Here is a 23,585-nt window from a genome sequence, read left to right on the forward strand (position 1 = left end):
GTGATTTTCATATCGTTCCGACTCTCAAAAATTCTGAAAAAAATATATTATGGACAGCTTTTCATGCTGAACAACATATTAAAAAATTGGGATGGCGTTATTTCGTAAAGTCGATTTAATAAAATTGAAAACTTGCGAAAAAATGCGATTTTTTTATTTTAAACGTGAAAAAAAGTTTTGATTGGCGAAATTGACCCATTTGACCCTTATTATTACGTATCCGTTGAAAAGGTTGAAAACACCCTTTCACTCGATGAAATAAGCTCATCACAAAAAAATCAATATTTGAAAAAATTCAATTTTCAATTCCAAAGATCAAAAAAAGTTTAAAATTCAGTTGTCTTATTTTGGCCTCTTTCTGACGTATTTCATGAAAAAATTTATAAAAATCACACTCATAGCAAAAAAATTAAAATTCGTTCATTTTTTGGATTTTTTCGAATCTTTATTTTTTTGTGATGCGTTTATTTCACTGAGGGTCATTCCACGTCAATTCGACCAAGAAGAGGTTGTGGGGGGGGGGGTCGGCGAATTTTTTGAAATTTCTCCTGTGGAAAGATCTTTTGCTGGGAAAAACTAAGAACTCCAGAAAAAATGGAGAGAGGTGAAACTGTAAAACATGAAATATCCCATTCAGGTTGTCCACACGTCTGGAAAACCTGGAAAAGTCAGGGAATTTCGGTCGTCTGGAAAAGTCAGGGAATCTCATAAATTTCGAGCAATTTCCCCTCAAAAGTGAGGGAATTTTTTGAAAGGTGTTAGTTAGGGAGCCTGCATAAGGATCTATTGCACCCCCCCCCCTCGGTCCTCCAGGACAACTTTTTTCTTAAAGAGGGATTCCTAAGGAACATTTCTAGCCCTTGAACTCAAAAAAAAAGTGGCCCTACTTACAAAATGGCGCCCATTTCGATTGACAGGTCAGCCAAAAGCTCAGATTTTGCGTTCCAACATGGGACTTGTTTAAAATTTTTTAAACCTTACAAAGTAGATCGAAAGATCAGGCAAAAATTTATCACCTGTCAAAATCTCAAGTACTAAAGTGCCTTTTTCGACTTTTGGTGAATTTTTGAAAATCAAATTTGAGCCAAAAATGAGGGGAAAAAATCAAAATTTTACCAAATTGTTCAAGAAAGCTGAAATTTGGAATGTACCCTATTTTCGACACGCCAAATCGATTGGAAACTGTTTCAAACCGTTTTGAGCAGTTCTGGAGCCTCCAGCGACTTTTTGAAAATTACTGGAGCCTCCAGTAGATTTTTGAAACTTGAAATTTTCTCAAAATTTCATCAAATCGCACCTCGGGAGTAATAAGGTCACATCTCAAAAAAAATTGATTTTGATGTTTTTGCATTTTTGGGGTTTGTATGACCCCCCTCAACCAAAAATTACACTTTGTGTTGGGTACATTATCTAGATCTTGTAAAAAAACCCAAATGGCCTAACTCAAAATCTCAACAACATTGCAAGTTGTTTGGAGTTATAAGTGTACATCTCAAAAAACTCCACCTTTTTTGAGCAAATTTCGTACATACAAAGTGTTAACAAACAGTTTTGATTGTTTTGAATGTTTGTCAGTTAGAAATAGTCAGAAGGAGTGCATTTCTTATTGGTTTGTACCAAATGGAAAAAAAATTTTAAATTGATCACTTTTCAGAAAAATGAATTTGCACATATAATGAAATTTTAGTTTTTTGAGAAAAACTCAAAAACTAAGCACTCTAGAAAAAAACTAACGACATTGTGTCGATTGAAAATTTAATTCTCTACAACTTTGTTATCATGAAATTTTTTTTTGGACGCTTCCTTTAGCCTCCACATCAACTTTAATGAAAGGTTATAACTCAAAATGTTTTCCAAACATTGAAATATTTCCTCATTAAGATTTCATTTTCCAAAGTGTTCTTATGCTAAATGAGGGCAGGATACCAGATCTTTAAAATGAGGTGCTATTCATTCCTCACAATCAATTATAAGTTGATGAAAATAATGAATCAAGTTTTTGAAAAAAAGAAAATCACTCTCCTGTAAAATTTCATTTTTTTGAGATGTGACCTTATTACTCCCGAGGTGCGAAATGGAGATGGAAAGCCGAAATTTACTCTGCACTTCGATTTTAACACCCTCTGAACACGACTTCAGGTGGGTTCAAGTTATTTTGGAGCCTCCAACGACTTTTTAAAAATTACTGGAGTCTCCACCAGATTTTTGAAACTTGAAATTCCCACAACAATTTATGAAATAGAGTTAGCAAGCTGAAATTTACTTCGCAATCTAATTTCAATACAATATAAAGTCGACTACATGGCGGTTTCAAATGATTTTGAAGCTTCCGGCTACTTTTTGGAAATTTCAATTTTCCAAATAACGCCATACAACCTTTCAAATAGTCGCTGGAGGCTCCAAAACGACTTGAAATCCACCTGCAGTTGACTTCTTGGTGTATTGAAATTAGTTCGCAGGGTAAATTTAGGCTTTCCAACTCCATTTGACAAAATTTTGTGGGAATTTCGAGTTTCAAAAATCTGCTGGAGGCTCCAGAACTGCTCAAAACGGTTTGAAACAGTTTCCAATCGATTTGGCGTGACGAAAATAGGATACATCCCAAATTTCAGCTTTCATGAACAATTTGGTAAAATTTTGATTTTTTACCTCATTTTTGGCTCAAATTTGATTTTCAAAAAAATTCACCAAAAATCTAAAAAAGCACTTTAGCACTTGAAATTTTGACAGGTGATAAATTTTTGCCTGAGCTTTCGATCTACTTTGTAAAGTTTAAAAAATTTCGTACAAGTCCCATATTGGAACGCAAAATCTGCGATTTCGGCTAAGTAGGGCCACTTTTGTTTTGAGTACAAGGGCGAGAAATGTTCCATAAGACTCCCCCTATAAGAAAAAAGTTGTCCCGGATGATCGCCCGGAGGGGGGGGGGTGCAACAGATCCTTATGCGGGCTCTCCGACTTGAAATGAATTGTGATCAAAGATTATAAAACTCGACCTCATTAAATAAATTTTATTCAAACTCTCACGCACGTCTTGTATGTACCCATAGCTGATGAACTTATACTGCTAAAGAAAAAATCCATAAAAGTATCCTCAAATGATTTGCAATTAATTCTAAAACATTATACGAGTATTATCATCCATTCATTGTCTTCAAGCCAAACTTCTGAAATCCCTATCAACACCTCAGATCAATTTTGAGAGAGTATCTCACAGCTCAGGTATGTACTTACCTCTACACAAGACAAACAACAGTAAGGCACATGGTAACTAATTCAAAACGAAGCATACACACATCTCACAATATTGCGATCTGAACCCCGCAAGATTAAAATGCATACCTCGTTTCAAACGCTCCAACACCATTTTCTATCCAGAATACCAATCCCGAAGGCTAAACTATCCGAAATTCTCGCAAAGAAAATTAAAAAAAAGAACAGCGCGATCCTTTGAAATTCTCAACTCGAGAGCATCCAGGGACCAGGCAGGTAATTCATCAATCGCTTTTCGAATAAAAATTCGGTCAGCTCGAGTGTTCGAAGCCGATAGAGAATTATACCTTTAAAAACAAAACGAAAAAATTCTCCAAGACTCTGTAGCTCCCCCCTCATTATTCGCCTCTTCCCTTTTCTCAAAGGTCAAACCCAAAATACATACGTGTAGGTATAGGTCTACAAGTAATACATGATGAGCAGAAAAAAAAAAGGGAAAAAGGCAACACAAACAAACTTCGTATGTGCTGTGCACTGTAAGTCAACTCGTATATACTTGAAGTTATATAGTAAGTATAAGAATGCGTTCGGCAGCATTCCTCGGTTCGCAGCAACGCCGCCGTTAGTCTTGGTCGAAAGAAAACAATTTTTCAAAGTAAAATCGAAAGAAAGAAGGAAAGAAAGAAAGAAAGAGAAAAAAAGGCACCACGATTAATAGTTAAGGGGTACATTCCATATGGGGGTTGATTAATGGCGAAACTTAATTAAAAGTAAAATTAGAGTTATATTTTTCAAAGTGTACATTTTTGCTCCCTTTTTTGGAGCCCGTTTATCGTAAATATTAGTTACCCTTCGTTTTGTCTGACATTCACATTAGCAAAGCTCTTATATAACTTGCCTTTTCCTCTCTGAAGCATACGACACGAGCTCTTATTCACCTTGTGTATAGAATGTTTTAACCATCATCAATCCGAACCGAAAAACTTTTAAACGGAAATGTCAAGTTCTCTGTAAACATTCATTTCGCCAGAAAATTTTCACGATCATAGCCCCGACTCTCCTCAACGGTACGGTACGGTTTTTGTTTCTAAAATGAAATGGCAAATATTTATTTTATAAACGAATTTCAAGAAGACGGTACACAGCGGAGTGGGGGGAAAAGAGCCGGCAACAAATTGACGTAGAATTTTTCAAGCTCCCCGAGTACCTACCTATACGATTGTATAAGTACACCTATCTAACATTTTGTAAATAAGTTTTATTCGCTCGTTAATATAGCTGTCATTTGTTGTACCATGTACACTCACACACTGTACTTTTACTTACACACGCACACATACCGAGGTTTATTTCAATGTCGACGAGCTCTCTAAACAAGGACCCCCCCTGACGATGCACCTTTTCAAATAACAGCTGGAAACGAGCCTACTTGAAAAATCAACGATTGTAAAAAAACACAAAATACCACTCGAAGACTACAAAGAGGCGATTTTATAATATTTATTGGCTAATGAAACGCATTTCTCAACCTAACACGTGTTTACTCTTTTACAGATAAGCGATGACCGAAGGCCTAACCGTACGCCGGTGCTTTTTTTCATCGTCGTAGGTCCGCGCTGGTTTTCATTATTCGCCTTTGACTCGAAACGATTACACTTTTTTTGGCCTTTTAAATATACATTTTGTTTTTACATCGACGGCAGGACGACGAGATACTTATTAAAAAAAAGTTTAGATAGAAATCTCCAAAAATTAAATTGTTTTTTTAATTTGATACAATGGACAGTTGTCGGTATAAAAATAGGAGTGTGAGAAAAAAGATTTAAAATAAAATGAGATGGAGATGGGGGGGAGAGGGAGATTCGGCTCGTAATGAAGATTACAAAACAGCCTTTTTTTCCTGTTTAATATACCTACATTAATTATTCGAAAGAAGAGTGTATTTTTAAATGGAAAAAATCTTGCAATATACTTCAATTATTAACTCCTCACAAAATTAATAAATTCATCAAATTGGTCAAATTCTCGAGTCGCTGCAAATATGGTAGGTAGATACGGTCAGAAAGTAAAGAGAGAGGACGAGGTCGAGATTATTAAAATTCGGCTGCTACTGGACTTTTCAAGGATAACAACGAATCAAAATTAGAATTCTTTTCAAAATAAATTGAAAAAAATACCTAATTAAAATTAATTCGGACGTTCCTAACCTTTTGCAGCCTACTCTCATAAAAATATATACCTACTTTTAAAAAAGCAAATAAAATCATTACAAAATATTACCTACAAAAAAAATCTGATCAAATGTTGGTAAAATTTGGTGAAATTGACTGAAAACTGCAAAGAACGATGTTAAAGTATGTTAAAAATAACATTGAAACGCTTATAAAGCATTTAGAATGATATCATATCATATTCCCTGGCATTTTATTATTATTTATCAGACTTTTAAAAACTTGGAAAACATTCCAATTCATTTCATTCAATTCAGTTCAATTCAAGATTTTAAGCTAAACTTTTGAAAACATGAAAAATTACTTATCTTTGAAATTTTTACTTGCATTAAACTGGACTTTAAATATAACAAGTCTGACTTATAAGAACTTGAAACAAAATTACGGTACTAAATTGCTGAGAGGACAGACAAGAAGAAGACAGACGATCTTGAGAAGCCGGACAGACAGGTCAATGACCTCAAGAGCCCGGACAGGCAGATAGACAGCCACGAGAGGCTAGACAGATAAGTCAGTGACCTCAATAGGACAGACAGACAGACTGGCCGACATACGATCGTGGGAGGTTATACATATAGGTTAGTGACCTTGAGAGTCCGGACACACGAGTCAATGACCCTAATAGGTCAGACAGATGACCTTGAGAAGTCTGACAGACTGGTCAATGGCTCTAAAAGATTAAGTAAGAAGGCATACGACCTTGAGAAGCCAGACTGATGGGTCAATGACCTCAATAGGTTGGACAGACGACCTTGTTAAGCCATATTGACGGGTCAATGACTACAAGAGGCTAAATAGGTAGACGTACTTCCTTGGGAGGCCAGACAAGCAGGTTAATGACTTTGAGAGTCTAGGAACACGGATCAATGACCTTATGATGCCAGATATACGACCTTGGGAAGCCGTACAAACGGGTCAATGGCCTTAAAAGAGATCAGACAAGAAGACATATGACCTTGAAAAACCAGACAAATGGGTCAATGACCTTAAGATGCCAGACAGGCATACAAACAACCTGAATAAGCCATTCTGACGGACCAGTGACCTTAAGCTTCTGGAAAGACGGGCAGACGTCCTTGGTAAGCTATAGACAAGCAGGTCAGTGACCTCGGGAGTCCCTTCACAAAGGTCAATGACCTTATTATGTTAGATATCCGCCCTTGGGAAGTCGTGCAAACGGGTCAATGACCATAAAATAGATCAGACAGGAAGACAGATGACCTTGAGAGGCCAGGCAGGCATACAAACAACCTTTATAAGCCATTCTGACGGGCCAATGACCTCAAGTTTCTGGAAAGGCGGGCAGACGTTCTTGGTAAGCTATAGACAAGCAGGTCAGTGACCTCGAGAATCCAGTCACAGGGGTCAATGACCCTATGATGCCAGAGTTACGACCATGGGAAGTCGTACAAACGGGTCAGTGACCTTAAAAGAGATCAGACAGGAAGACAGATGACCTGGAGAAACCAAAAGGGTCTAAGTAGTGGGTCAAGGCGACCTTTGAGAGGCCAAGCAGGCAAACAAACAACTTTGATAAGCCATTCTGACAGGTCAATGACCTCAAGTTTCTGGAAAGGCGAACAGACGTCCTTGGGGAGCTACAGACCAGCAGGTCAGTGACCTTGGGAGTCCTGATACTTGGGTAAATGAACTCAAGTGGCCGAACAGTAGACAGCTATGGGAAGCCATAGACAGACTAGTCAATTAATGGGCTGAAAATCTGGACCGGATGATCGGACCAAATTAGACCGGATCAGATCAAATTTTGGTTAGATGACTCGCGTTTCTACAGACACATCTGACCGGAGCCGAACGTCCGGCTGCGGAAAATCTCAGCATAACGCTTGGACTTGGCTCAAAATCTGGTCCGGATGATCATGTCTAATCGAGTATTAAGTCAACTTGACCAAAAACTTTCTTTGGAAAGGAGACTTTATGCACCCACTTTTTTAGGGTTCAGTTACAAAGTTCTGGCTTTGATTAAAATTGTCAAAGTCTCGCTCTCTGTCAAAAAATAGCAAATAGTCCGGCATTTTGTCAAAATTACCAAAAAGTGATGTTTCTCGTCAATTATTACTAAAAATGTCGCTTGTTAGCAAAAAATGTCAAATTTCTCACTTTTTCCAAAAATCATCAAAAAGTGTTGTTTCTTGGCTAAAATTGTCAAAGTTTCGCTTTTGGTCAATTTTATTTTTACAAAAAGTTCTAAAAAAGTCTAACTTTGTTAAAAAAATAGTATATATCTGAAGATCGCTTTTTTCGTCTCACTTTTTTTTTAGCCAAAAATTACTGAAAAGATGTCGTTTGTTTGCAAAAAAAAAAATCAAATAAGTCTCAATTTTTCACAAAAATTGCTTGAAAGTTTTGATTTTTTCCCAAAAATTGTTCAAAAAAAGTTCTGTTTTTATAGCTGTTAAAATATCGTCTTTTTACCAGAAAATACCTAAAATTCTTACTTTTGATTGTTCAAAATTATCAGTCTTTGGTCAATATTTTCCAAACAAGATTCAATTTTTTTTAAAAAGGTTGCAAAACTGGGAAAATTTTACTTTTTTAACAAAAATTACAAAAAAGTAATTGCTGGAAAAATGTTACTTACCTTTTATTCTAAAAATGCCAAAAAGTTGCCAAAAATTTCATTTTTCTACCAAAAATTACCAAAAAATTGTCGTTTTTTTGCAATTTCCAAAACATTACAATTTTTTTCTTAAAATTTCTCTAAAGTCTCGCCTTTTTTCAAAAATTCTTTAAAAAAGCTCTGTACCCTGGTAGGTACCCTCTTTTATTCCTCCTCAAGATTCAATGTAAAATAGGTGAACAGCAATAAGTAGAATTGTGGAATCTCGGACAGGACAGGTGTATTTTAATGTCTTTTATATGTATTTTGATTAAAACAATTCGACAGACCTGATGAATTTTCGAGAAAAGCTCTTTGGGCCGTTGTACCAAAAAATTGATCAAGTAATCTTGATTTTTTATCAAACATCCCGTATAATCATTGAACAGAAAGATTACTCGTCGATACTCATCATTTAGCAGTCACGCCTCAATTTACAAACATTTTGTAAATACGAAGTCAAAAAAAAAAGGTTATCGCAGATCGAAAATGAAGTTATCTACTCGTATTTGCGTGAATGAATAGCTGATTTCCACTTGACCAAATTCATCGTCTGGTGTTTCATATTCAATAGGCTACGTCTCGCATAACATAATTATTTTATGGGCTGTTAAAACAATAAGCTTTCGTATAAATACAATAATGTCTCTTTGTCAGCCCGAGCATAGCGGACTCGAAAAACACACGCTATACACGGTGAATATTTTCAAGTAACGGGGATGTCGGTGTCGCGGGGTATTTCGAGGTGAAATTTACAACGCGACGAGTTAAAAAACAATAACGCAATTCATTTGATTATATAGCCCAGAGCTGTGTTCCATTATAAAATAATTTTAATGGTTGATTAAGTCGTTAGGTCGGTGTAAAGTGTGCGCAAAAAAGGGTTGAACGCGGTAGCGAAAAAGTTGGCAACGATTAGTTAAACAGCAACAGGATCGTTTTGTTTCATTTCGATACACTTGTTATGCTGTTCTTTTTTTTTTTTCGCTGCCAGTCCTGTTCCCCTTTCACTGTATGATACAGGAGAATTCGCGTAACAAGAGGGCATTAGACTAAGCATATCGTCGTTGGAGTAGGTACGTACGTAATACGTATATAGCAGAGCAGATATACGAACGATATAGTAGACAAGCTAGAAAGCACGTTTTACCATCTACAAGCTATTGTATTATTGTTTTGTTGAGCGATAAAAAGAGGGGTTGCGTAGTATCTATGTACCTATACAGTACAAGGGGGAGGGGGAGGCTGGAGAGTGAACACCGGAGTGTGAAATTGATATGGCACACAAAAAGAGCCATCGTCGAAAGTTGTATGTATACTATAAGGCAGTTTGGCAAATGACGAGGGGTAAGAGAGAAAAGCCAAAGCTTCGACGATGGAACGAAACGAGAGGGTACAACATCGCGAGAGCTATATAGGTACTTAGATGGCTCGCGAACTGTTATGTCATGGCTGATTAGCGATTCTCGAAAAATTCCTATCCATGACTAATGGCGAAGGCAGCTGTGAAAAGACCCTTTTATTTTTTCTACGTACGTCTCGTTTCCATCAATGACAAATGACGCCGCGAAAAGCGTAAAATAAGCCGAATAAAAATCCTCGCTGCGCGTCCCCCTCATGCGGCATCGGTCTCGTTGATGAAATGTTTTCGCTGATGGGGGAGATGGAGAAGTGAAGGCAAAGAGCTGCCTTGCTGCAGGTGTATACTTTAAATTCAATAATCGGATACAGATTAGCGGATCACGACGATCGCGAATTACCGTGAAACGTGATCCAGTCGGATGGTCCGGACCTGACGTGGCTGCTCGCATCGGCGATTAAAAACAATTAAACGCAGTCGGTGTAGAGCTATAATGCATATCGAGGGGTGTCGGAGTCGGTGTCGTGTCTGTAGATCGGAGGCTGTGCAAGGTTGACTTGCAACTGGTGCATTGATAAGGACGCATCCGCGCTCGGATTTATACATAAAATGGTGATCTTTTAACGAGGTCACGAAGGAGAATGCTGGATATGTAAAAATAGAACTTGGACTGGAAATTGAGCTTATTTGAGTTTTAGAAGTGATTTTTTGATACTTTGATTGGAGATTCAATGAGTACCTGAATGATTCGCAGCCTCGCAGGGTACATTGCTGATGTGGAGGACACCAGGGGCGTGTTTGAGTTTTTGTTACCCTGGACTAGACCACTTTTTGCTGCCCCTAATGCTTCTTGCTGCCCCACAATGCTTTATGCTGACCCCAATTCAAGTTTTTTTTTTATGCTCTCAGCCTCTGAGCCCCAGATTATCGCAATTTTACCCAATTGAATTAAAATGTTGAAAAAAATGAAAATTTTAATTTTTCATTGTAAAAAATGAAATTTTCCAGTTTTGATATTTTTCGAATTCGAGACTTACCTACCCGCGTAAAAGTAATATTTTTATTGAAATTTCAAATTGTGAAAACAAAAAACAAATTGACCCCAATGAAGCGAGGGCAAAAGCTTTTAACAATGTGTAATCTAAAAAGTCGAAGAACATTATTTTTGATGATAAAAAATCATGTTTCTGACTTTTGAATTTTTCAAATTCTGACAATATTTTTCTAGAAATTATTTAGGTCGTAGCTTTTAACAATGTGTAATCTAAAAAGTCGAAGAACATTATTTTTGATGATAAAAAATCATGTTTCTGACTTTTGAATTTTTCAAATTCTGACAATATTTTTCTAGAAATTATTTAGGTCGTAGCTTTTAACAATGTGTAATCTAAAAAGTCGAAGAACATTATTTTTGATGATAAAAAATCATGTTTCTGACTTTTGAATTTTTCAAATTCTGACAATATTTTTCTAGAAATTATTTAGGTCGTCGTCGTTTCCTTATAAGCGGTAGGCCTGTTGGCCTGTCTGCTGCGGTGTTGAACCTGTTGAGGATGAGCCTGAGGTATCCGTGTGTTTCCTCCTTGGTCTCCCTCTGCTTCTCTTCCCTGTTGGTGTATATTGGAGGACCTGTTTTGGTGATCTTGTTTCCTCCATCCTTTTGACATGATTTTTCCGATCTTTCCTATACTGTTTTATCTTCTTCATGACTGGCTTCACTCCGAGATCTGCTGTTATTTTCTCAGATGGGACTCTGTCTCTGAGAGTTACCCCTGCCGTTCTCCTCATGAACTTCATCTCTGCTGCCATTATTGTTCTTTTATCAGATTTCTTTAGTGCCCATACCTCGCTTCCATAAGTCATCATTGGTATTGCTAGGGTATTGTACACCTTCAATCTTGTGTCTTTTCGCACCTTACTGCTTCTCAGGGTCCTATTTATCAGTTCTGTGACTCTCAGGAACTTTGCAATCTTTCCACCAACATCTACTTCTCCCTGGTATGATATCGTGTTTCCCAGGTATTTGAAATTATTGACCTGTTCAATAATTTTTCCATTTTACAATCTTGCTTCTTACTGGCTCCTTTCCTTTGAAGGCCATTGTTTTTGTTTTCTCTGATGATATTCTCATATCATACTTTTCTGATTTCTTTGTTAAATTATACATTGATCTCTGTAGGTCATCTTCTGTTTCAGCTAGTACTGCTTGATCATCTGCGAATAATACTGTTGATATTTCTTGCCTTCTGTCTGTCTTGATTCCTTTTGGCTTCATTTTCTGCCATTCTTTTACTATGTGATCCATATATGTACATACATGTTGAATAAAACACAAGGCAGTGGGCATCCCTGGCGAACTCCTCTGTTTATTTCTGCTTGTTCTGAGAGTTTATTTCCAATTCGTACTCTTTTTCTAGTGTTCTTATATATGCTGTTTATCACCTTTCACATTTTATATGTTATCTCTTCATCTTTTAGGACTTCAAACAGCTTTTTTCTATTAAACCTATCATATGCTTTTTCCAGGTCTATAAAGCACATGTGTGTTTCTAGGTTGTATTCGTTCCTTTTTTCCATCAGTAGTTTTACTGTATAACTTGCGTCAGTGCATGATCTTCCTTTTCTAAATCTGTTTTGACTTTCTGACAGCTTTTCTTCTGCATGATCTGCCAGTTGTTTTGCCAGTATTTTCGCATATATCTTGTAGCAGGTGTTGAGTAGACTAATTCCTCGGTAGTTTTTTAGGTTTGACATTTATTGCCTTTCTTGAACAGTGGTATTACAATTGCTGTTTTGAAATCCTCAGGTACCTTTTCTTCTTGGTTACATCCTATTTAGGAATTCCAGAAGTCTTCTTTTAAATTCACCACTTGCATATTTGTACAATTCTATTGGTATGCCATCTTCTCCTGGAGCTTTTGCATTTTTTGCCGTTTTCAAAGCTTCTTGTAGCTCTTTACATGAAATTCTGTCTTCTGTTTCTCCAATTTCATCTTCTTTCTTTGTATCTTGTGCATTTTCATCACTCCAGAGTTCTTCAAAATATTCCTTTGCATCATTGATTTTAATCTTTGGCAAACCCATTCTTTCATTAAAATTTGTGTCAATTCTCCTTATGATCTTGTACACCTTTGGCCGTAACTTGTATGTGTCATGCTCCAGAAATGTGATGAAATTTTCCTAGCTCTGTCTCTGTAATTTCCTGGACTTTCTCTTGACTTTTGCCGACTGTTTTCGATATTCTTCACCATCAACCTCGCTTTTTGTGCTCATGAATTTTCTGAATGCCTGTCTTTTCTTTTGTATGAATTCTTGGATTTCGTTGTCCCAATTCTTTATTTGCTTTGCCCCAATTCTGCAAGGAACCATTCCTAATATTTCTTTTGCCGCTTTTGTCACAATGGATTTGATATTTTTCCATTCTTCTTCTATGTCCTGGCTTGTTGGTATCTCTTGACTAATGGTGTTCATCCATCTTTGGTACAGCCATTGGTCCATTCTCATTACTCCTTGAACAAAATGATGGTCAGTGCCTATTTCTAGACCTCTGTACATTCTTACATCCAAGAATTTCTTTGCGGCATTAAATTATTTAGGTACTTTGAAAAAAAAAACACATTGGCCAGAGGAAAGTAAGGGTCAAAGCTTTTGAAAATGTATCAGGGTGTCTAACAGTCCTTCCGATCCAGAAGGTCAGGAAAAGTTTGTCTTTTTGCCTAATATGGGACTTCTTAATTTCAAAAAAGCCAAAAACAGACTTTCTTCTTGCCCGAAGGTCCTTCTTTTTTCCGAATTTTCAAACTCAGTTTTTCCGAAATTTTCATTTTTTTTAAAAGTCACAATAATTGAATAATACTTGGGAAAGTATAATAGCAAAAAAGTAAATATTTTGTTAATGAAAACCATTGATTATTTCCATTGTTTGGTGTATTTTCTTGATTATTTTTTTGTTCCTTTTAAAAATTATAAATTTTTGAAGCCGTTTTTTGGTAATTTTGTGAAAAATATGAAGGGGGGCAAAAGGCCCTTCGTAGGCCCTTCTTTTTAGTTTTCAGATTTTTTTAGAAACCCTGTGTATGATTGGAAAACTAACATTTTCTAAAAAGAATTGCTTATTTATGGTCTCGAGCAGAAAATTTTGAAAATCCATCATTCAAAAAGTTGAATTTGAAGGGGGGCACACACCGCATGGCCATGAAGTTTTGGACCTTCTTGAATTTTTTGTTACTTGATGTTGCACCTATTTTTGAGTTCCACAAAAAATATATGTTATACCTTAGGGTGTAACTAAATTTCTGAGAAAATTTCGCAAAGTGCTCCCTCACCGTTTTTTTTACGAATTTTTAAAATTTTCAAACTCTCACTCCCCCCCAAAAAAAAACAAATATAAAATTTTTTTTGAAAAAACAATTCACACATGCACCTACTTAGTGACTATTTTCTATAAAAGTTTCAAAATTTTTGGACCACCCCCTCCGGAGAACGAGAATTTTTAATTTTGAGCACGTATGGGCACATTTTTCAGGTTGAGAGTGGGGTTGGGGTTGGAGTTGGGGTGGGCGGAGGTCGGGTCAAACATTTTTGGGATGGTTTTACACCTAAATTGACATCTTGGGTGAGTTTCGTCAAAATTGAAGAGAGTCCTGATTTCACTATCTTATCCTGAAAGGCTTTTTGTGAGAAAATTCGTCAAGTCGAGAGCAAGGCTGTCGAGAAAAGATGCGAGCCTGAGACAAATAGGTACATATGTATGTATCATTTGGGTCAATCTGTATAGGGATGAAACCAGAGGGTTTTGAGTAAAAGGGGAGGAGTTGACTGGAAACTTGCCGACTTTTTTTAAGGGGGGGATACCACTTTTTCAGATTGATACCATATTCAAATGACCGAAATGACGTATTTTCCTTTTTGAATTTTTGGAGGCTTCATAATACGAATTTTTTTATTGGGTAGAATACAGCCATAAAAATTATGTTTTTTATGTTTATGCGAAGAGTTTATTTTCAAGCTTTTAAAGTTTTAGAATTTGAATGATATTTTTTTTTAGAAGTCAATTTTGAAAAAAAAAAACGAGAGAGGGCAAATACTATCAAAAATTTGGATTTTTAAATGCATAAAAATAATGCTATTGGTATGAAGAGTTTATTTTATGGCTTTAAAACTTTAGAAATCAAATATTTTTTTGTTTAGAAGTTTCAATTTTTAAAAGAAAGTAAACTCGGGCGATGTAATGGCAAAAGCTTTCAAAAATTTGTGTTTTGAGAAGTAGAAAAATAATGTTTTTCTTTCATCACAAGCCTTTCTATTGCTGGACCCTGTAGAAAATGCGGGCCCGGAGCAACCTGTTCCCTTTGTCCCCTTTTAATGGTCCTGGTTGAGGGCATAGCCACGTAAAAAAATGTTAGCTCCGGAGATGCACCTGAAAGAGAGAGATGAGTCCCTACCCAACAAGTTTTTGAAAAAATGACTCAGTTGTTAAAGATATGTAGTACTTGAGATTCTGCGTCAACCTAGGTCACTGCCATCAAAGAATACCTAAGACCAATTTTAGGGTTTTACTGAGCGGTTGAAAATTTGCAAGTCGCTTATTTTTGGCTAAATTCATGTTTTGAAATTTTTTTTTTTCAAATATTTCGCATTAATTATGCCAAATTTTCAAAAAATATCATTTCTGAAATTGGAGAAATGTTTTGGAATACAGTGATGCCAATTTATTAATCAATATTTCCAGTTTTGAAAAATAGGAAAAATTTGAAATTTTTGAATATTTTTCTCAAATTTTTTTAAAAATTTAAATTTACTCGTATGTTTTTGATTTGAGCCCTCAGTGTCCTCTTTCTCACTATTCAATTTTGAAAAGAAAAAAAAACATTCTGTCAGTGTAATTCTAAACATGTAAATTCTCAATTATCATTCGAAAAAAAAGGGGAAGTCTCGCTGAATTTATTGCCACGGATGTTTCATTCATCTATGTACTTCATATTTACCTATCAATTGTACTTACGTATATTTACTTTTCTCTCAAGTGCTTTCTAAAAACGAAAAGGGGTAGCTCAACCCAAATCTTTGTTCTTTGTTCATCTCGATAATAAGCTCAAAAACCGAATAAAACTTTCATTAAAAAATATCAAGTACAACAATAACCATATCCGTCTTATACACAGTCTTAAGTCAGTACATCCGAGCTGTTTTGGTCGAGGCGTTAATATAGAGTAAAATGCGCTCCATAACTTATTGTATCGATATTAACGATCAAGCTGGTTATATTGTTTACAAAATCCTACATAATACCTCGGATTTCTCGCCGTGACTGTAGCCATATACTCGTACGTAGCGAAAACCTTTCAATGAAACGATAGGGTAAGGATCTAAGGGTAGCTTCTTGGGGATTATTTTTGGTGGCCTAGTGGCTTAACTCGTTTACAATAGCTGGCGCGTTGCACTCTTCATTCGTGTAACAAGCGTTTATCAAATCCCGTTATATTTTGCCATTTTACATCATAAAGCCATTCGAGATTTTTTATTATATTTTTTCACGCCTATAGTGTACTCTGTACTCGTATCGATAGTACGACGAGTGGAAAAAACCTAAACGTTTTGATTGACAGCTCTGTCTGGTCGAGCTACTACCGGTGGATACTGGATAGTATTCGCTCTTCGCTTATAAATGCAAATCAGGGGTTTACCATTTAGGTAGGTACGAGTATATTTATTCGTTTTCAAAACATGAGGCCTTTGAATGCATCTTTGATACGCTTGTATCGAATTTGCATATACATCGGGGTAGGTCTTCGTTGTCGATTGTTGACTGACCTTTAAAGTTGAGCTTTTGTTTTGCTTGGGTTATTTTTAAATGAATGAGCCTGTGTAATGTGATATTTTTAGGGATTAACTTCGTTGTAAATGTTTCGTCGAAAAGGGTGATTGTTTTTGATGTTTTTAGTGTTAAAGTTTCGTCAAAGGTGATTTTTTTCTATGCATGGAGGAGGGGTCTGCGGAGTTTTCTCTGTACTTTGGATATCTTTTACAGAGAATTTTATTTATATCAATTTATTGATTTTTAAAAATTGGATTTTGGGAAATTTTGTGAAATAATTCATGAACTCCAATATTTAGAGAATGTTTTTAAATCATACTCGTAGTCAGAAAATCGTTTGAAATAATGAAACAAAAATGAAAAAAATTAACTAGCAAAAATAGAGTGAAAATTGCAAAAAAAAAATTAATACTTACCAAAATATGATGTAAACTTTACTAACTTGAGCAAAATCTGATTCAAAATTTCCAAAAAAAATTGCAACAAAATTTGAAAGAAAATGTTCAATGCTGGCACAATAGTCGTTAAAACTGTGTTATCTACTAGGTGTTCCGAGAATCGTCTGCCAAAATTCAACTGTAAATCGTCCTCGAGGAGACGAACAAAAAACGTTATTATGACTGGTTGCCTATCTTGTGAATTGAAGAATTGTTTGAATCATTTAAATGATGTCCATAACCCATAATACTCGAGTAGACAAACAAAAAATACATATTATTATGACTGATTGCCTATCTTCAAAATTGAAGGGGCAAACATGATTCAAAATTTCCAAATTTTTAGTGCGCTAGATTTTGAAAATTTCAAATTTTCAAATTGTGCTGGCCCCTTCAATTTTGAAGATAGGCAATTTCTCATAATAACTTTTTTTGTTTGTCCACTCAAATACTATGAGTTAGCGGAGTCACTGAAATAATCCAAACATTTTTTCATTTTTGGGGAATTTTTCAAAATTGGCACATTTTTGGCCAAAAATTGTGCAACGTCTTCAATTTACAGATAGTAAGAAAATGTCTGCTTCATTGAAATGACTTCAGCAACCCATAGTACTCGAGTAGACGAACAAAAAATATTATTATGACAGATTGCCCATCTTCAAAATTGAAGGCGCCAACACAATTTGAAAATTAGAATTTGAAGCATCCCAAATTTAGAAATTTAGAATCAAGGTTGCACCTTCACTTTTGAAGATGGGCAATCTGTCATAATGATATTTTTTGTTCGTCTTCTCGAGTACTATGGGTTATGGGCATCATTTGAATGATTCAAACGTTTCCTTATTTTTGATGAATTTTTCGAAATTCTACAGTTGAATTTTGGCAGACGATTTTCGGAACACCCTGTATACCTAGTGAAAAAAAAAATCAGAAATTGATTCAAAAACAAGCAAAATTTTCCATAAAATACCACATTATGTAGAAAATTTGGCAAAAACGACATGAAAGTTTTTCAAAATGGAAGAACCAAAATTTTATGATATTGCGGAGAAGTTGGCCAAAATTTTGAAAACATCGTTAAAGCGCAAAAATCGTTAAAAATAGCATAATTCTTTATCAATATTCCATTTGCCCAAACGACATTAAGTTAGTCAAATATTGCAAAAATACGAATTCAAACAAAAAAAATGTCAAAATGGTTCAAGTTTAGATACAATTTTATAAAATAATGCCAAGTTGTACAAAAAATGAACAAAATTGCTCAAAACTTTCCAAAAAATTCTAAAATTTGAAAAATTTGCTGAACATTTACTAAAAAATTACGAAATAAGAGAAAAAAATCAGCAAAAATTATACACAAAAAAAATCCCAAAATATCACAAAAATTTGCAAAATTGATAAGAAAATTGTGAGAAATGAAAATGAAAGTTGATTATGAAACACTCACAAAAAAACGATAAAATATTGCAAAAATTGAAGGAAATTGAGAAAAATCTAATAAAATCTTGAAATAGAGCAAAACTCAACAAATAAAATGTCAAAAAAACCATAAAAGGTTGCTGAGTTTGGTACAAAAATTGCTATAAACCTGACGAAAAACTTGGTAATTCAACACAAAAATTGGACAAAATTGTGAAATAGAGTGAAAATCAATGAAAATAATACACAGATAAAAATTTGTCAAATTGATGCAAAAATTACTGAACTAACGAAAAAGTTGATAAAAACTTGAATCACAAAATTTTAAACATGTTTAGAAAACAAATGAAAGTAACCGAAATTTGGTAAATTGATTTAATCATCGCGGGGAAAAAATAGGATCTCGTATTACCCCAATAACACGCAACTGGGCAAAAATCATCAAAATTTTGTCAATAAAATGAGCTCCCTAAGTTGATACAAGACAGTAAGAGATGCTCGTTCCTGACGTTCCTTGAAAATCACAAAAAAAAAAAAAAAAAAAAATGATGTTTAGTATTGAGAAACACAAAATACATAAATTATATTATTTTTGGGCCAATTTAGACAAATTGAAAACACTGTAAGACCTAAGACCCTAAATTTTTTCTTTTTTTTTGGCAGCTGAAATTTTTTTGGGAACTACCTGCTTTAGGTATAAGTTTTCAAGGTTTGGTAAGACAACGATCAGAATCTGTGTCTCGTTGACGAAGAGATCCCCTAAAAAGTACAGTGATTAGAAGTTTGAAAACCACCATTGTCATGTTGAATTTTTTCTCGGTGAGTTTTCAATTTCTTGCAAACTTGAGGAAAGAAATGAAAATTTTTAGGTCGTTGCATCGATTTTTTTTTAAATTCAAAAAAGTAGTACAAAAATTACAAAAATGTCTTAACTCAAGATTTCAATGAACTGAATAAACCTTGCTGCTGATTGCGTGAATGTTTTTTTGACAGTTCTCTCGTTCTTTTGAATAAAATGAATTATGATGGAAGGAGCAGATAGGGACGTGGAGAAAGGGTTGAATCAAAATATGTATTATTAGTGGCACGGCCAAGAAGGGAGACTGGGGTGATTGCGCCCCCATCCCCTTGCGGTTGAAAATTTAAAATAAAACATGCAAAAATTGGTGTTTTTTTCGTTTTTTGAACGATTTTTTAAAATCTAGGGACACTTTAAAAACTTGAGTTTTTTTAGGGTGGGGGTGGGGGTGGGGGACTATGAGTATATTTGACGACCCTGACGCGGTACGCAATTTCATTTTGGGTTTCTGTATTTTAATATAGACACCCCGATATTACAAAAATTATCACAAAAACGCAGAAAAACCCTCGGCAGATTTTTCTCATCTCCTCAAATTAGCCCTACTCCATCAAGTCCTCGACCTTTGAGTACGTACTTTATCTTTTTACGCGTTTCCTATCAATACATCGATAAAAAAAACATCACCACTTCCCGAATCAGGTGGGAAAAAAGATCACCATGGGGGTTAGTTGGCGTCGCGTCGCCTTGCGCCAGTTCCGATGTAACTGATATTCGTATCATACGTATGTGGAAAAAAACATACGTTATTAACGATTCATTTCGTTTCAATTAACTACACCAAAGGAGGAAAAAGGTTTCAATAAAGAAATCATACGGTAATAACTTGCCAACGTCGTTCACCAGTTCCTAAACGATTTGCGATATGGTTTTCACGGTATGGTATGCTACAATTCAACCCCTTGTCTATGTGCGGGATCAGAGAGGATCGATGGTACATTGCCACAGCGCGGCGCGGCGGCGGCGATATAGAAGCTGTGCCGAGGGCGACGGGCGGCCTATGTTAAACGATATAAAGATATCTTTAAACGCCACCGAAGTTGAGCCTCTTGTCCACATTAACCGGATCAGCGAGCAGAAACGTATATATAGTCAACTGTTGCAAGACACGCGTCTTCTGGGCGACAAAAACAGTTCGACACTATTTACGACACGTGTCATCATTTACAAATTGGCCGTCTATTGAGTATATAAAGGGGCTTCGGCGGTCGCGTGCCGGTGCCGTTGCCGTTCGCGATAAAAACCTCGTACCGATATTGCCAACCTGAGCCCTTATTAATGAAATCTTGGCTGGACGGACCTCCCGCAGGGTAACACACCGCTCGCATCACCTTTTATCCGTGTACGCCTGATAAAACTCTTGCATATTAACTGCCTGCCTGCCTTTTTCGGTCGCGAGACTAGAACTAGAGCTGCAGCGCGAGCCGCCGTGGGATAATGTCTTATTTTTATTGCCTCAGCTTGCTCCTTCTGTTAACTATGGTACAATTTTGTTTACGTTGAAGTTATCGCACCCATCGTACTAGTTCTTGGTGCTGCTGCCACGGTCGTCAATCGTCTCCCTGGGCTCGGGATTTTAGCCTCGGGTGTGTTTTTCCTGACGTGTTTATATTGTTTTTGGGATTACAAACGCCGCAGCACCAACCAACCAACCAACCGTCCCGTTTATCTTAGTTATAGCTGTCGACTGGTTTTAATGGCCAGTAGAACAGAGAGGAGAGAGAGAGAGAGAAAGATGTAGAGAGAAGTTGGCTAAATTAAACAACGTTAAACGGGGTGTGTGAATTTTATTTTATCCATTTTTGCTGGGGTGAGCTGGATGTGTGAAAAATTCTTTGCGCCAATAACCAAAAGGATTGTTCAAATAAGGTACCTATTGCCTCACCGTAGTGTTTGAATTTCGTAGGAAAAGAATTTGTGTGTATTATTGAAGAGATGTCTGCATGCTTGATGAGTCAACTGTTGATGAAAATCATTCAGACGAAATTTTTAATGCACATACTACTTATCAAATTTGGTGGCGAAAATGTAATTTTTTGACTATTGATTGCTCACCAAAATCGGACCAGTGTTCGGGAAATGTGAGAAAAAATGATTTTCTTACTAAAGAAGCATTTCGCACTCTCATTTTTCTGATCAAATTCTCATTGGAAAACAATGTGATAAGAAATTTTTTTCAAATTAATTATTCATGATGCAGCTCTTTCAAACTTCAAAAGGAGCTAAAATGAATTTCAAAATTTTATACAAGAAAGTAGGCCTTGAGAGGCACTGAAGGTGCTATTGAAAACATAATCTAGCGATGTGTCACAAATACTTTGATAAGGTTATGAACATTTTTTGAGCATGTTATCGGCATAGGGAGGGAATCAAGGGTGGGGAGAGGAGGGGATCAGGTAGAAAAAATAAGTTAATACTTATTCGTACACAGTGTCTTCGAATGAGTAAAAATCGGGATGTCACTTCATATTCGAAATTTTTTGGATTTTTGATCAAAACTGGGAGAAAGAATTGAAGAAAATTTATTCTCAAAACAAAATTTTTCAAAATTCAAAGAGCATATAAAAAAATAAATAAAAATCAAATTTCTCAATGAGGAAAAGGTATAAAATTAGAGAACTTCCAAGTTCGAAAAAATGAAATTTTTTTTTTTTATTCATTTATTAAGAGCCATTTACAGCAACTTAGGCTAGGGGCCCTATATTAAGACAAACTTATGATTAGGGTATATACATATCTAGAAATAAAGTTACAATCAGTAAAAAGAAAAAGAAATGGGCTACCTGAGTTTTTAAATTTTAAATTTTAAATTTTTTTATCTAATTTAGTAGAGTAAAGAAATTTGATGACATTGTCTATATGAGTGGGGTCATCAGAAAGGAGGACTTGAAGTTGGTTGGAATTTAGAAGTCTGGAGCGTTCATTTTGGTAGGAAGGACAGTCTATTAGTAGATGAGCAATGTTTAAAGGGATGTTGCATTCTGGGCATGATGGGGGAGGCTGTTTGAGGAATATGAATTGGTGAGTAAGAAGAGAGTGACCAGTTCTGAGTCTGGTGAGAAGAACTTCAGATCTACGCTGAAGTTGTTCAGAAGTTTTCCACAAAGATGTAGTGTTTTTTATTCTTTTTAGTTTATTTGAGCTTGGGATTAGAGACCATGAAGATTGAAACACTTCATGCATTAAAGTTTTTGAATGGGTACATACTTAGAACTTTTTTGTAGTATAAAAAGTCAGGCAAGGTTTTTTCCACAATTTTCGATTAAAAGCCGGATTTTTGCAATTTAGGCAAAATCCCATTTTTATAATTTGAAAAAAAACAGCACTTTTCGACAATTTTGATAAAAAAGCAAGACTTTTTCTCAAGTTTGTAGAGAAGTTTGATTTTTAGAATTTTGGAAGAAAAACAGGATTTCTGAAATTTTTAAAAAAATTAAGTGTTTTAACGATTGAAAAAAACAATACTTACTTACTTCTGGAGAAAAAACAAGACCTTTTTCACAATTCCGTCAAAAACGCAAGTGTTTTCCAACTTTAGTAAAGAAGCAACATTTTTGGCAATTCTGACATAAAAGCAGAATTTCTGTAATTTGGAAAAAAACATTTTTTCCTAAATTTTGGTAAAAAAAAGCAAGATTTTTTTCGACTTTAGATTTTTTTCAACTTTAAAAAAAAACGAAATTTTTTGGCAATTTTTCCAAAGAAACGGGATTTATTTTCCGCAAACTGCAAATCAGGTAATAAGCAAAACTCTTTGACAATTTTTGAAAAAAAGTGACAATTTTTTTAGTAAGATTTTCCGGTTATTTTTTCAAAGAAGCAGGATTTATTTTTGCAAATTTTGAAGAAAAAGGAGAATTTTTTTGTAACTTTGAAAAACAAGCTAACATTCTGAGAATTTTTGCAAAAAAGTAGGACTTTCTCCGGTAATTTTCATTTGGCAAGAAACAGAACTTTAAAAAAAATTTCGGTAGCAAGGCAGGATTTTTGATAATTTTGGCAGAAATGCAAGATTTTTGAGATTTTTGCCAAGAAGCAGAATTTTTGTAATTTAGAAAAAAACACTGCACTTTTCGAGGGCAAAACAGCAGGTTTACTGCATTTTAGAAAAAACAGGACTTTTTTACAATAAATTATGAAAAAGAGGTAGGTAGGACTTTTTGACTATTTTTACGAAACATTTTTCAATTTCGGCAAAGAGGCAACACCTTTTGGCAATTCTGACATAAAAACAGAATTTCTGCAATTTTGAAAAAAAAACTGGATCTTTCGTCAATTTTAGCAAAAAGCATGATTTTTCTCAACTTTGTAAAAGAAAAAAAACACATTCTAGAATTACATATTTCAAAGAAGCAGAATTCATTTTATGTAATTTTCAATTCAGGTAAAAAGCGAAGACTTTTAGGAAATTTTTGCAAAGAAGGGGGACTTTTTTCAACTTGAAAATAAAATTTGGGCTTTCAGACAATTTTGTAAGCAAGCAAGATTTTTTTGAGCTTTTGAATGAAAACACTTTGAAATATCAAAAATGCATGATTTCAGAAATTTAGGGGAAAATGGAATTTTTTGACAATTTTGGAAGAAAACAGCTTTCATTTTCTGCAATTTCAAGGTTTTGCAGAAAATCAGCAC

At 35.2% G+C, this 23,585-nt stretch overlaps 1 long non-coding RNA gene across 1 annotated transcript in view; it reads left to right on the plus strand.

The window, feature by feature from the left end:
- LOC135849119 (uncharacterized) overlaps positions 1-23,585 on the plus strand; it is a 225,771-nt gene that overhangs the window by 20,469 nt on the left and 181,717 nt on the right. The window lies entirely within an intron of this gene.

Source organism: Planococcus citri, chromosome 5, assembly GCF_950023065.1.
Source record: "Planococcus citri chromosome 5, ihPlaCitr1.1, whole genome shotgun sequence".
Classification (NCBI taxonomy): domain Eukaryota; kingdom Metazoa; phylum Arthropoda; class Insecta; order Hemiptera; family Pseudococcidae; genus Planococcus; species Planococcus citri.